Source organism: Natator depressus, chromosome 15 (genome assembly GCF_965152275.1).
Source record: "Natator depressus isolate rNatDep1 chromosome 15, rNatDep2.hap1, whole genome shotgun sequence".
NCBI classification, from domain to species: Eukaryota; Metazoa; Chordata; order Testudines; family Cheloniidae; genus Natator; species Natator depressus.
Window position 1 is genome coordinate 159,174 of NC_134248.1, and position 11,012 is coordinate 170,185.

General features: G+C 38.4%; 1 protein-coding gene across 1 annotated transcript in view; it reads right to left on the reverse strand.

Annotated features, from left to right (window-relative positions):
• SLC35E4 (solute carrier family 35 member E4) overlaps positions 1-11,012 on the reverse strand; it is a 154,703-nt gene that overhangs the window by 93,151 nt on the left and 50,540 nt on the right. The gene's annotated exons all lie outside the window — the stretch shown is intronic.

An 11,012-nucleotide genomic window follows, 5' to 3' on the forward strand; every position in this document is an offset into this window, starting at 1 on the left:
AGACACCTCAAGAAGGAGACTCCCTGTAGCAAAGCCCCGGGGGTCTCTGAGATCCCCCTGCCCTGCAGCTTGTCCTCCCTGGCCGTTGTCATGGACTCTCTGTGAGGTCACCGCCTCCCAATCTCCTTTCACCAATCAGATGAGTGCTGCAAAAGGCCCTTTGTGATGTCACTGCCACCCCCACCCCTGCCCTGCAGGGCTCATGTCCTGCCCCGAGCCGGCTCCTGTGCGTGTTTGAGCTGCTTCCCCTGGGTCACCCCCACACACTCAGTGGTCGTGCAAGGGTTCAAGCAGGCCATACGTGGAACCATCAGAGGATGCTCAATGTGCTGCGCTCGGTTTTGCAGAGATTTGGAGACTTGAAGGCCAGAAGAGACTGTTAGATCATCTCATCTGGCCCCCCTACACATCACAGGCCTCCTGCATGGCGCAGTAGCGAGTTTTGGACCAAAGCAGACTCCAGAAAGGCATCTCATCAAGGGATGGAGGAAGCACCACTTCCCTTGGGAGTCTGGAGGAAATTCATGCTGTGGGGGGCAGGGAATTTTTCCACATCCTTCTCGAAGTGTGGGGCCCAAAACTGGACACAGTACTCCAGATGAGGCCTCACCAATGTCGAATAGAGGGGAACGATCATGTCCCTCGATCTGCTCGCTATGCCCCTACTTATACATCCCAAAATGCCATTGGCCTTCTTGGCAACAAGGGCACACTGCTGACTCATATCCAGCTTCTCATCCACTGTCACCCCTAGGTCCTTTTCCGCAGAACTGCTGCCTAGCCATTCGGTCCCTAGTCTGTAGCGGTGCATTGGATTCTTCCATCCTAAGTGCAGGACCCTGCACTTATCCTTATTGAACCTCATCAGATTTCTTTTGGCCCAATCCTCCAATTTGTCTAGGTCCCTCTGTATCCTATCCCTGCCCTCCAGCGTATCTACCATTCCTCCCAGTTTAGTATCATCCGCAAATTTGCTGAGACTGCAATCCACACCATCCTCCAGATCATTTATGAAGATATTGAACAAAACCGGCCCCAGGACCGACCCCTGGGGCACTCCACTTGACACCGGCTGCCAACTAGACATGGAGCCATTGATCACTACCCGTTGAGACCGACAATCTAGCCAACTTTCTACCCACCTTATAGTGCATTCATCCAGCACATACTTCTTTAACTTGCTGACAAGAATACTGTGGGAGACCATGTCAAAAGCTTTGCTAAAGTCAAGAAACAATACATCCACTGCTTTCCCTTCATCCACAGAACCAGTATTCCTAACATTGATCAGTAAGAACTGTCTCATTTTTAGTAAGTTCCACCAAATCATGAACTCTTATCTACCAAATCACAAGGAGTGAATCTGAAAGGCTTTTGGAGGATGATTCCATTTGTCATTGATTTATAGCATTGATCAGTTATAACTTTCTCATTTTTAGCCATTTTCACCATAAATCTCTACCAAATGCCAAAGAGATAATAGACTCGGTATTTGGTATGGATGGTTCCATGAGAAACACATCAGGATACCTGATTACGAATGACTTTCTCGTCTGGAGTAATTTTCACGAACTGCTCTGTACCGTATGACGAGAAGTGAATCCTCGGGGCTTTCAGGAAGATTCCCTCTCAAATTTATCTGTCGCACACATCAAAGATGAATTTCTCATTTTTCGTACATTTCAGGAACTGATTTCTTCCAAGTCAACAGGAGCGATGTGGAATGGACTAAGGAGGATCATTACGTGAGGAATGAATGACTACCACTAAGCCGTTCAGAATCTCTCATTTTTTGGAATTTTCCAGACTCGATCTCTAACAAATCACCAGAAGCAAATCTGAAAGGATTTTGGAGGATAATTCCATATGGAGTTAATGACTAGCAGTGATCAGTAATAACTCTCTCAATTTTAGTAATTTTCGTGAACAGATCTCTACCAAATGATCAGGCGAGAATCCAAATGGCTTTTCGAGGAAGAGTGCATGAGACATCAACGGCTACATCTGATTAGTAATGAATGTCTCATTTTTAGCAATTTACACTACCCATCTCTACCAAATGACCAGGAGAGTATCTAAAAGGTCTTTGGAGGATGATTCCATGAGGCACTAATTACTAGCAGTCATCAGTAATAAATGTTGGATTTTTTAGTAATTTTCATGAACCAATCTCTACAAACTCACCAGGAGAGAATCTGGATTGCTGGAGTCTTTACCACTAGGTACTTGTAAATCATGAGTTTCTTACTTTGAGTAATTTGCACAAACCGATCTGTTCCAACACACTGAGAGAGAATGCAATTGCTTTTCTGGTGGATGATTCCATGGGAAATTTATCAGAAGACGGATGAGGAATGAATTTTCTCATTCCTAGTAATTTTCATGAACCGATTTTATTCAAAATCACCAGGAGCTAATTATCAAAGGATTTCCGAGGATGATTCCATATGTCATTAATTCCTAACATTGGTCAGTAAGAACTGTCTCCTTTTTAGTAAGTTCCACCAAATCATGAACTGATATCTACCAAATCACAAGGAGCGAATCTGAAAGGCTTTTGGAGGATAATTCCATTTGTAATTGATTTATCGCATTGATCAGTTATAACTTTCTCATTTTTAGCAATTTTCACCATAAATCTCTAGCAAGTGCCGAAGAGATAAAAGAATGGGTTTTTGGTGGATGGTTCCATGAGAAATAGATCAGGATACCTGATTACGAATGACTTTCTCATCTGGAGTAATTTTCACGAACTCCTCTGTACCGTATGACGAGAAGTGAATCCTCGGGGCTTTCAGGAAGATTCCCTCTCAAATTTATCTGTCGCACAGCTCAAAGATAAATTTCTCATTTTTAGTACGTTTCAGGAACTGATTTCCTCCAAGTCAACAGGCGCTAATTGAAAAGTACTAAGGAGGATCATTATGTGAGGAATGAATGACTACCACTAAGCCGTTAAGAATTCCTCAGTTTTCAGAATTTTTGAGCCTCTATCGCTAACAAATCACCAGAAGCAAATCTGAAAGGATATTGGAGGATAATTCCATATGGAGTTAATGACTAGCAGTGATCAGTAATAACTCTCTCAATTTTAGTGATTTTCATGAACCAATCTCTACCAAAGGATCAGGAGAGAATTCGAATGGCTTTTTGATGAAGAGTGCATGAGACATCTATGGCTAGAGCTGATTAGTAATGAATGTCTCATTTTTAGCAATTTACACAAACTATTTCAACCAAATGACCAGGAGAGTATCTAAAAGATGGTTATAGGATGATGCCATGAGGTACTAATTATGAGCAGTGATCAGTAATAAATGTTTGACTTTTTTAGTAATTTTCATGAACCAATCTCTACAAACTCAACAGGAGAGAATCAGGATTGCTGGAGTCTTTACCACTTGTAAATAATGATTTTCTTACTTTGAGTAATTTGCGTGAACCGATCTGTTCCAACGCAACAAGAGAGAATGCAACTGCTTTTCTGGTGGATGATTTCATGGGAAATTTATCAGAAGACGGATGAGGAATGAATTTTCTCATTCCTAGTCATTTTCACAAACCGATTTTATTCGAAATCACCAGGAGCTAATTATCAAAGGATTTCAGAGGATGATTCCATGTGTAATTGATTCCTAACATGGATCAGTAATAAGAGGCTCATTTTTAGTAATTTCCACCAAATCATGAACTGATAGCTACCAAATCACAAGGAGCGAATCTGAAAGGCTTTTGGAGGATGATTCCATTTGTCATTGATTTATAGCATTGATCAGTTATAACTTTCTCATTTTTAGCCATTTTCACCATAAATCTCTACCAAATGCCAAAGAGATAATAGACCTGTTTTTTGGTGGATGGTTCTATGAGAAATAGATCAGGATACCTGATTATGAATGACTTTCTCATCTGGATTAATTTTCACGAACTGCTCTCTACCATATGATGAGAAGTGAATCCTCAGGGCTTTCAGGAAGATTCCTTCTCAAATTTATCTGTCGCACACATCAAAGATGAATTTCTCATTTTTCGTACATTTCAGGAACTGATTTCTTCCAAGTCAACAGGAGCGAATTGCAATGTACTAAGGAGGATCATTATGTGAGGAATGAATGACTACCACTAAGCCGTTAAGAATTTTTCATTTTTCAGAATTTTCTAGCCTCAATCTCTAACAAATCACCAGAAGCAAATCTGAAAGGATTTTGGAGGATAATTCCATATGGAGTTAATGACTAGCAGTGATCAGTAATAACTCTCTCAATTTTAGTAATTTTCATGAAGTGATCTCTACCAAAGGATCAGGAGAGAATCCGAATGGCTTTTCTATGAAGAGTGTATGAAACATCTATGGCTAGAGCTGATTAGTAATGAATGTCTCATTTTTAGTAATTTACACAAACTATTTCAACCAAATGACCAGGAGAGTATCTAAAAGATCGTTGGAGGATGATGCCATGAGGTACTAATTACTAGCAGTGATCAGTAGTAAATGTTTGATTTTTTAGTGATTTTCATGAACCAATCTCTACAAATGCACCAGGAGAGAATCTGGATTGCTGGAGCCTTTACCACAACCAAATGACCAGGAGAATATCTGAAAGATCTTTGGTTGATGATTCCGTGAGGTACTAATTACTTGCACTTTTCAGTAATAACTGGCTCCTTTGTAGTAAGTTTCTCTGACCGATATTCACCAAATCCTCAGGCGAGAATCCTTCTGGCTTTCTCAGATGACTCCATGTGAAATTTATTTGAAGCCCTGAGAAGGCATTACTTTCTCATTGTTCAGTTAATTCCATGAACGGAGCTGCACTTTTCACCGGAAGTGAATCCTACGGTCTCTCCAGACGATTTCTTGAGAAAGTTATCGGTCGCACACATCGACGATGAATTTCTCATATTTAGAAATTTTCACAAACCGATTACTTCCAAATCATCATCAGAGACTGGAAAAGCGTGTTATGTGAAAGTAGAATAAATTATATTGAAATTATAATTCATTAATGAAATGTTGCTTGAAGGGTTTGTTGAAATATAGTTGTCAGGAAGAGAAACATTAAGGAGTGTGAGACAATGGGTCCTCAAACTAATTAACTTAGAGCTCCTACTAAGCTAGAAGATTGGTAAATGTTAGTATGCAAAGAAGATATGTATGTATATTTGTCAGTTTCCACTTCCTTTTGTCTCCTATGTTAAATTGGCTTTGGCTTCTCTATATAAATAAGTTAGCTTGAGCTTTTGCAGGAGGCTCACATCTATCTGGGTGCATTGGAAAAGGGTTTTGCTAATAAACAGAGTGGTCTGACAAATTCAGTAAGTCTTCAATCTGACTTTGACGACTGGAAGATGATTGCTGGAGTCTTCATCACTAGTACTTGTAAAGAATGATTTCCTCATTTTTAGTCATTTTCAGGAAGCGAGCTTTACGAAATCCTGAAGAGATAATACAATTGTTTTTTGGTGCATGATTGCATGAGAAATAAATCAGGAGACCTGAGGAGGAATAACTTTCTGATATTAATTTTCACGAACTGATCTGTAATATAGCGTGAGAAGTGAATCCTCGGGGCTTTCAGGAAGATTCCCTCTCAAATTGATCTGTCGCACAGATCAAAGATGAATTTCTCATTTTTAGTATATTTCAAGAACCGATTTCTTCCAAATCACCAGCAGAGAATCGAAAAGCATTTTGGCGAATCATTCGAGGAGAAATGTATCACTAGTACTTGTCAATAATGTATGTCTCATTATGAGTAATTTTCTTGAACAGATATCTACCAAACGCTCAGGCGAGAATCCGACTAGCTTTTCGAGGAAGAGTGCAGGAGACATCAAGGGCTACATCTGATTAGTAATGAATGTCTCATTTTTAGCAATTTACACTACCCATCTCTACCAAATGACCAGGAGAGGATCTAAAAGGTCTTTGGAGGATGATTCCATGAGGTACAAATTACTAGCAGTGATCAGTAATAAATATTTGATTTTTTAGTAATTTTCATGAACCAATCTCTACAAACTCAACAGGAGAGAATCTGGATTGCTGGAGTCTTTATAAATAGGTACTTGTAAATAATGATTTTCTTACTTTGAGTAATTTGCATGAACCGATCTGTTCCAACGCACAAGAGAGAATGCAATTCCTTTTCTGGTGGATGATTCCAGGGGAAATTTATCAGAAGATGGATGAGGAACGTATTTTCTCATTCCTAGTCATTTTCATGAACCGATTTTATTCGAAATCACTAGGAGCTAATTATCAAAGGATTCCGGAGGATGATTCCATGTGTAATTAATTACGAACATTGATCAGTAAGAACTGTCTCCTTTTTAGTAAGTTCCACCAAATCATCAGCTGATATCTACCAAATCACAAGGAGCGAATCTGAAAGGCTTTTGGAGGATAATTCCATTTGTAATTGATTTATCGCATTGATCAGTTATAACTTTCTCATTTTTAGCAATTTTCACCATAAATCTCTAGCAAGTGCCGAAGAGATAAAAGAATGGGTTTTTGGTGGATGGTTCCATGAGAAATAGATCAGGATACCTGATTACGAATGATTTTCTCATCTGGAGTAATTTTCATGAACTGCTCTGTACCATATGACGAGAACTGAATCCTCGGGGCTTTCAGGAAGAATCCTTTTCAATTTTATCTGTCGCACACATCAAAGATAAATTCTCATTTTGAGTATATTTCAGGAACTGATTTCCTCCTAGTCAACAGGAGCGATGTGGAATGGACTAAGGAGGGTATTATGTGAGGAATGAATGACGACCGCTAAGCCGTTAAGAATTTCTCATTTTTCGGAATTTTCGAGACTCGATCTCTAACAAATCACTAGAAGCAAATCTGAAAGGATTTTGGAGGATAATTCCATATGGAGTTAATGACTAGCAGTGATCAGTAATAACTCTCTCAATTTTAGTAATTTTCATGAACCGATCTCTACCAAAGGTATCAGGAGAGAATCCGAATGGCTTTTCGATGAAGAGTGCATGAGACATCTATGGCTAGAGCTGATTAGTAATGAATGTCTCACTTTTAGTAATTTACACAAACTATTCCAACCAAATGACCAGGAGAGTATCTAAAAGATCATTGGACGATGAGTCCATGAGGTACTAATTATGAGCAGTGATCAGTAATTAATGTTTGATTTTTTTAGTAATTTTCATGAACCAATCTCTACAAACTCACCAGGAGAGAATCTGGATTGCTGCAGTCTTTACCATGAGGTACTTGTAAATAAAGATTTTCTTACTTTGAGTAATTTGCACAAAACGATCTGTTCCAACACACCAAGAGAGAATGCAATTGCTTTTCTGGTGGATGATTCCATGGGAAATTTATCAGAAGACGGATGAGGAATGAATTTTCTCATTCCTAGTAATGTTCACTAACCGATTTTATTCGAAATCACCAGGAGCTAATTATCAAAGGATTTCGGAGGATGATTCCATGTGTAACTGATTACTAACATTGATCAGTAATAAGAGCCTCATTTTTAGTAATTTCCACCAAATCATGAACGGATATCTGCCAAATCACAAGGAGCGAATCTGAAAGGCTTTTGGAGGATGATTCCATTTGTCATTCATTTATAGCAAGGATCAGTTATGACTTTCTCATTTTTAGCCATTTTCACGATAAATCTCTACCAAATGCAGAAGAGATAAGAGACTTGGTTTTTGGTGGATGGTTCCACGAGAAATAGATCAGGATACCTGATTACGAATGACTTTCTCATCTTGAGTAATTTTCACGAACTGCTCTGTACCGTATGACGAGAAGTGAATCCTCGGGGCTTTCAGGAAGATTCCCTCTCAAATTTATCTGTCGCACACATCAAAGATGAATTTCTCATTTTTAGTATATTTCAAGAACCGATTTCTTCCAAATCACCAGCAGAGAATCGAAAAGCATTTGGGCGAATCATTCGAGGAGAAATTGATCACTAGTACTTGTCAATAATGTATGTCTCATTATGAGTAATTTTCTTGAACAGATGTCTACCAAATGATCAGGCGAGAATCCGACTGGCTTTTCGAGGAAGAGTGCATGAAACATCAAGGGCTACATCTGATTAGTAATGAATGTCTCATTTTTAGCAATTTACACTACCCATCTCTACCAAATGACCAGGAGAGGATCTAAAAGGTCTTTGGAGGATGAGTCCATGAGGTACTAATTATGAGCAGTGATCAGTATTAAATGTTTGATTTTTTAGTAATTTTCATGAACCAATCTCTACAAACTCACCAGGAGAGAATCTGGATTGCTGGAATCTTTACCAATAGGTACTTGAAAATCATGATTTTTTTACTTTGAGTAATTTGCATGAACCGATCTGTTCCGACGCACCAAGAGAGAATGCAATTGCTTTTCTGGTGGATGATTCCATGGGAAATTTATCAGAAGACGGATGAGGAATGAATTTTCTCATTCCTAGTCATTTTCACAAACAGATTTTTTTCGAAATCACCAGGAGCTAATTATCAAAGGATTTCGGAGGATGATTCCATGTGTAATTAATTACTGACATTGATCAGTAATAGGAGTCTCATTTTTAGTAATTTCCACCAAATCATGAACTGATAGCTACCAAATCACAAGGAGCGAATCTGCAAGGCTTTTGGAGGATGATTCCATTTGTCATTGATTTATAGCAAGGATCAGTTATAAATTTCTCATTTTTAGCAATTTTCATGATAAATCTCTACCAAATGCTGAAGAGATAATAGTCTTGGTTTTTGGTGGATGGTTCCATGAGAAATAGATCAGGATACCTGATTACGAATGACTTTCTCATCCTGAGTAATTTTCACGAACTGCTCTGTACCGTATGACGAGAAGTGAATCCTCGGGGCTTTCAAGAAGATTCCCTCTCAAATTTGTCTATCACACAGATCAAAGATGAATTGCTCATTTTTAGTATTTTTCAAGAACTGATTTCTTCCAAATCACCAGCAGAGAATCGAAAAGCATTTGGGCGAATCATTCGAGGAGAAATTCATCACTAGTACTTGTCAATAATGTATGTCTCTTTATGAGTAATTTTCTTGAACAGATCTCTACCAAAGGATCAGGCGAGAATCCGACTGGCTTCTCGAGGAAGAGTGCATGAGACATCTACGGCTACATCTGATTAGTAATGAATGTCTCATTTCTAGCAATTTACACTACCCATCTCTACAAAATGACCAGGAGAGGATCTAAAAGGTCTTTGGAGAATGAGTCCATGAGGTACTAATTACTAGCAGTGATCAGTAATAAATGTTTGATTTTTTAGTAATTTTCATGAACCAATCTCTACAAACTCACCAGGAGAGAATCTGGATTGCTGGAGTCTTTACCACTAGGTACTTGTAAATCATGATTTTCTTACTTTGAGTAATTTGCACGAACCGATCTGTTCCAACACACCAAGAGAGAATGCAATTGCTTTTCTGGTGGATGATTCCATGGGAAATTTATTAGAAGACGGATGAGGAATGAATTTTCTCATTCCTAGTCATTTTCCCGAACAGATTTTATTTGAAATCACCAGGAGCTAATTATCAAAGGATTTCGGAAGATGATTCCATGTGTAATTAATTACAAACGTTGATCAGTATTAAGAGTCTCATTTTGAGTAATTTCCACCAAAACATGAACTGATATCTACCAAATCACAAGGGGCGAATCTGAAAGGCTTTTGGAGGATGATTCCATTTGTCATTGACTTACAGCATTGATCAGTTATATCTTTCTCATTTTTAGCAATTTTCACAATAAATCTCTACCAAATGCCCAAGAGATAATAGACTTGGTTTTCGGTGGATGGTTCCATGAGAAATAGATCAGGATACCTGATTACGAATGACTTTCTCATTTTGAGTAATTTTCACGAAGTGCTCTGTACCATATGACGAGAAGTGAATCCTCGGGGCTTTCAGGAAGATTCCCTCTCAAATTTATCTGTCGCACAGCTCAAAGATGAATTTCTTATTTTTAGTATTTTTCAAGAACCGATTTCTTCCAAATCACCAGCAGAGAATCGAAAAGCATTTTGGCGAATCATTCGTCGAGAAATTTATCACTTGTACTTGTCAATAATGTATGTCTCATTATGAGTAATTTTCTTGAACAGATCTCTACCAAAGGATCAGGAGAGAATCCGACTGGCTTCTCGAGGAAAAGTGCATGAGACATCAATGGCTACATCTGATTAGTAATGAATGTCTCATTTTTAGCTATTTACACTACCCATTTCTACCAAATGATGAGGAGAGTATCTGAAAGGTCTTTGGAGGATGAGTCCATGAGGTATTAATTACTAGCAGTGATCAGTAATAAATGTTTGATTTTTTAGTAATTTTCATGAACCAATCTCTACAAACTCACCAGGAGAGAATCTGGATTGCTGGAATCTTTACCACTAGGTAGATGTAAATAATAATTTTCTTACTTTGAGTAATTTGCATGAACCGATCGGTTCCAACGCACCAAGAGAAAATGCAATTGCTTTTCTGGTGGATGATTCCATGGGAAATTTATCAGAAGACGGATGAGGAATGAATTTTCTCATTCCTAGTCATTTTCACGAACCGATTTTATTCGAAATCACCAGGAGCTAATTATCAAAGGATTTCAGAGGCTGATTGCTTCTGTAATTAATTACTAATATTGATCAGTAATAAGAGTCTCATTTTTAGTAATTTCCACCAAATCATGAACTTATATCTACCAAATCACAAGGAGCGAATCTGAAAGACTTTTGGAGGATGATTCCATTTGTCATTGATTTGTAGCAAGGATCAGTTATAACTTTCTCATTTTTAGCAATTTTCACGATAAATCTCTACCAAATGCCCAAGAGATAATAGACTTGGTTTTTGGTGGATGGTTCCATGAGAAATATATCAGGATACCAGATTACGAATGACTTTCTCATATTGAGTAATTTTCACGAACTGCTCTGTACTGTATGACGAGAAGTGAATCCTCGGGGCTTTCAGGAAGA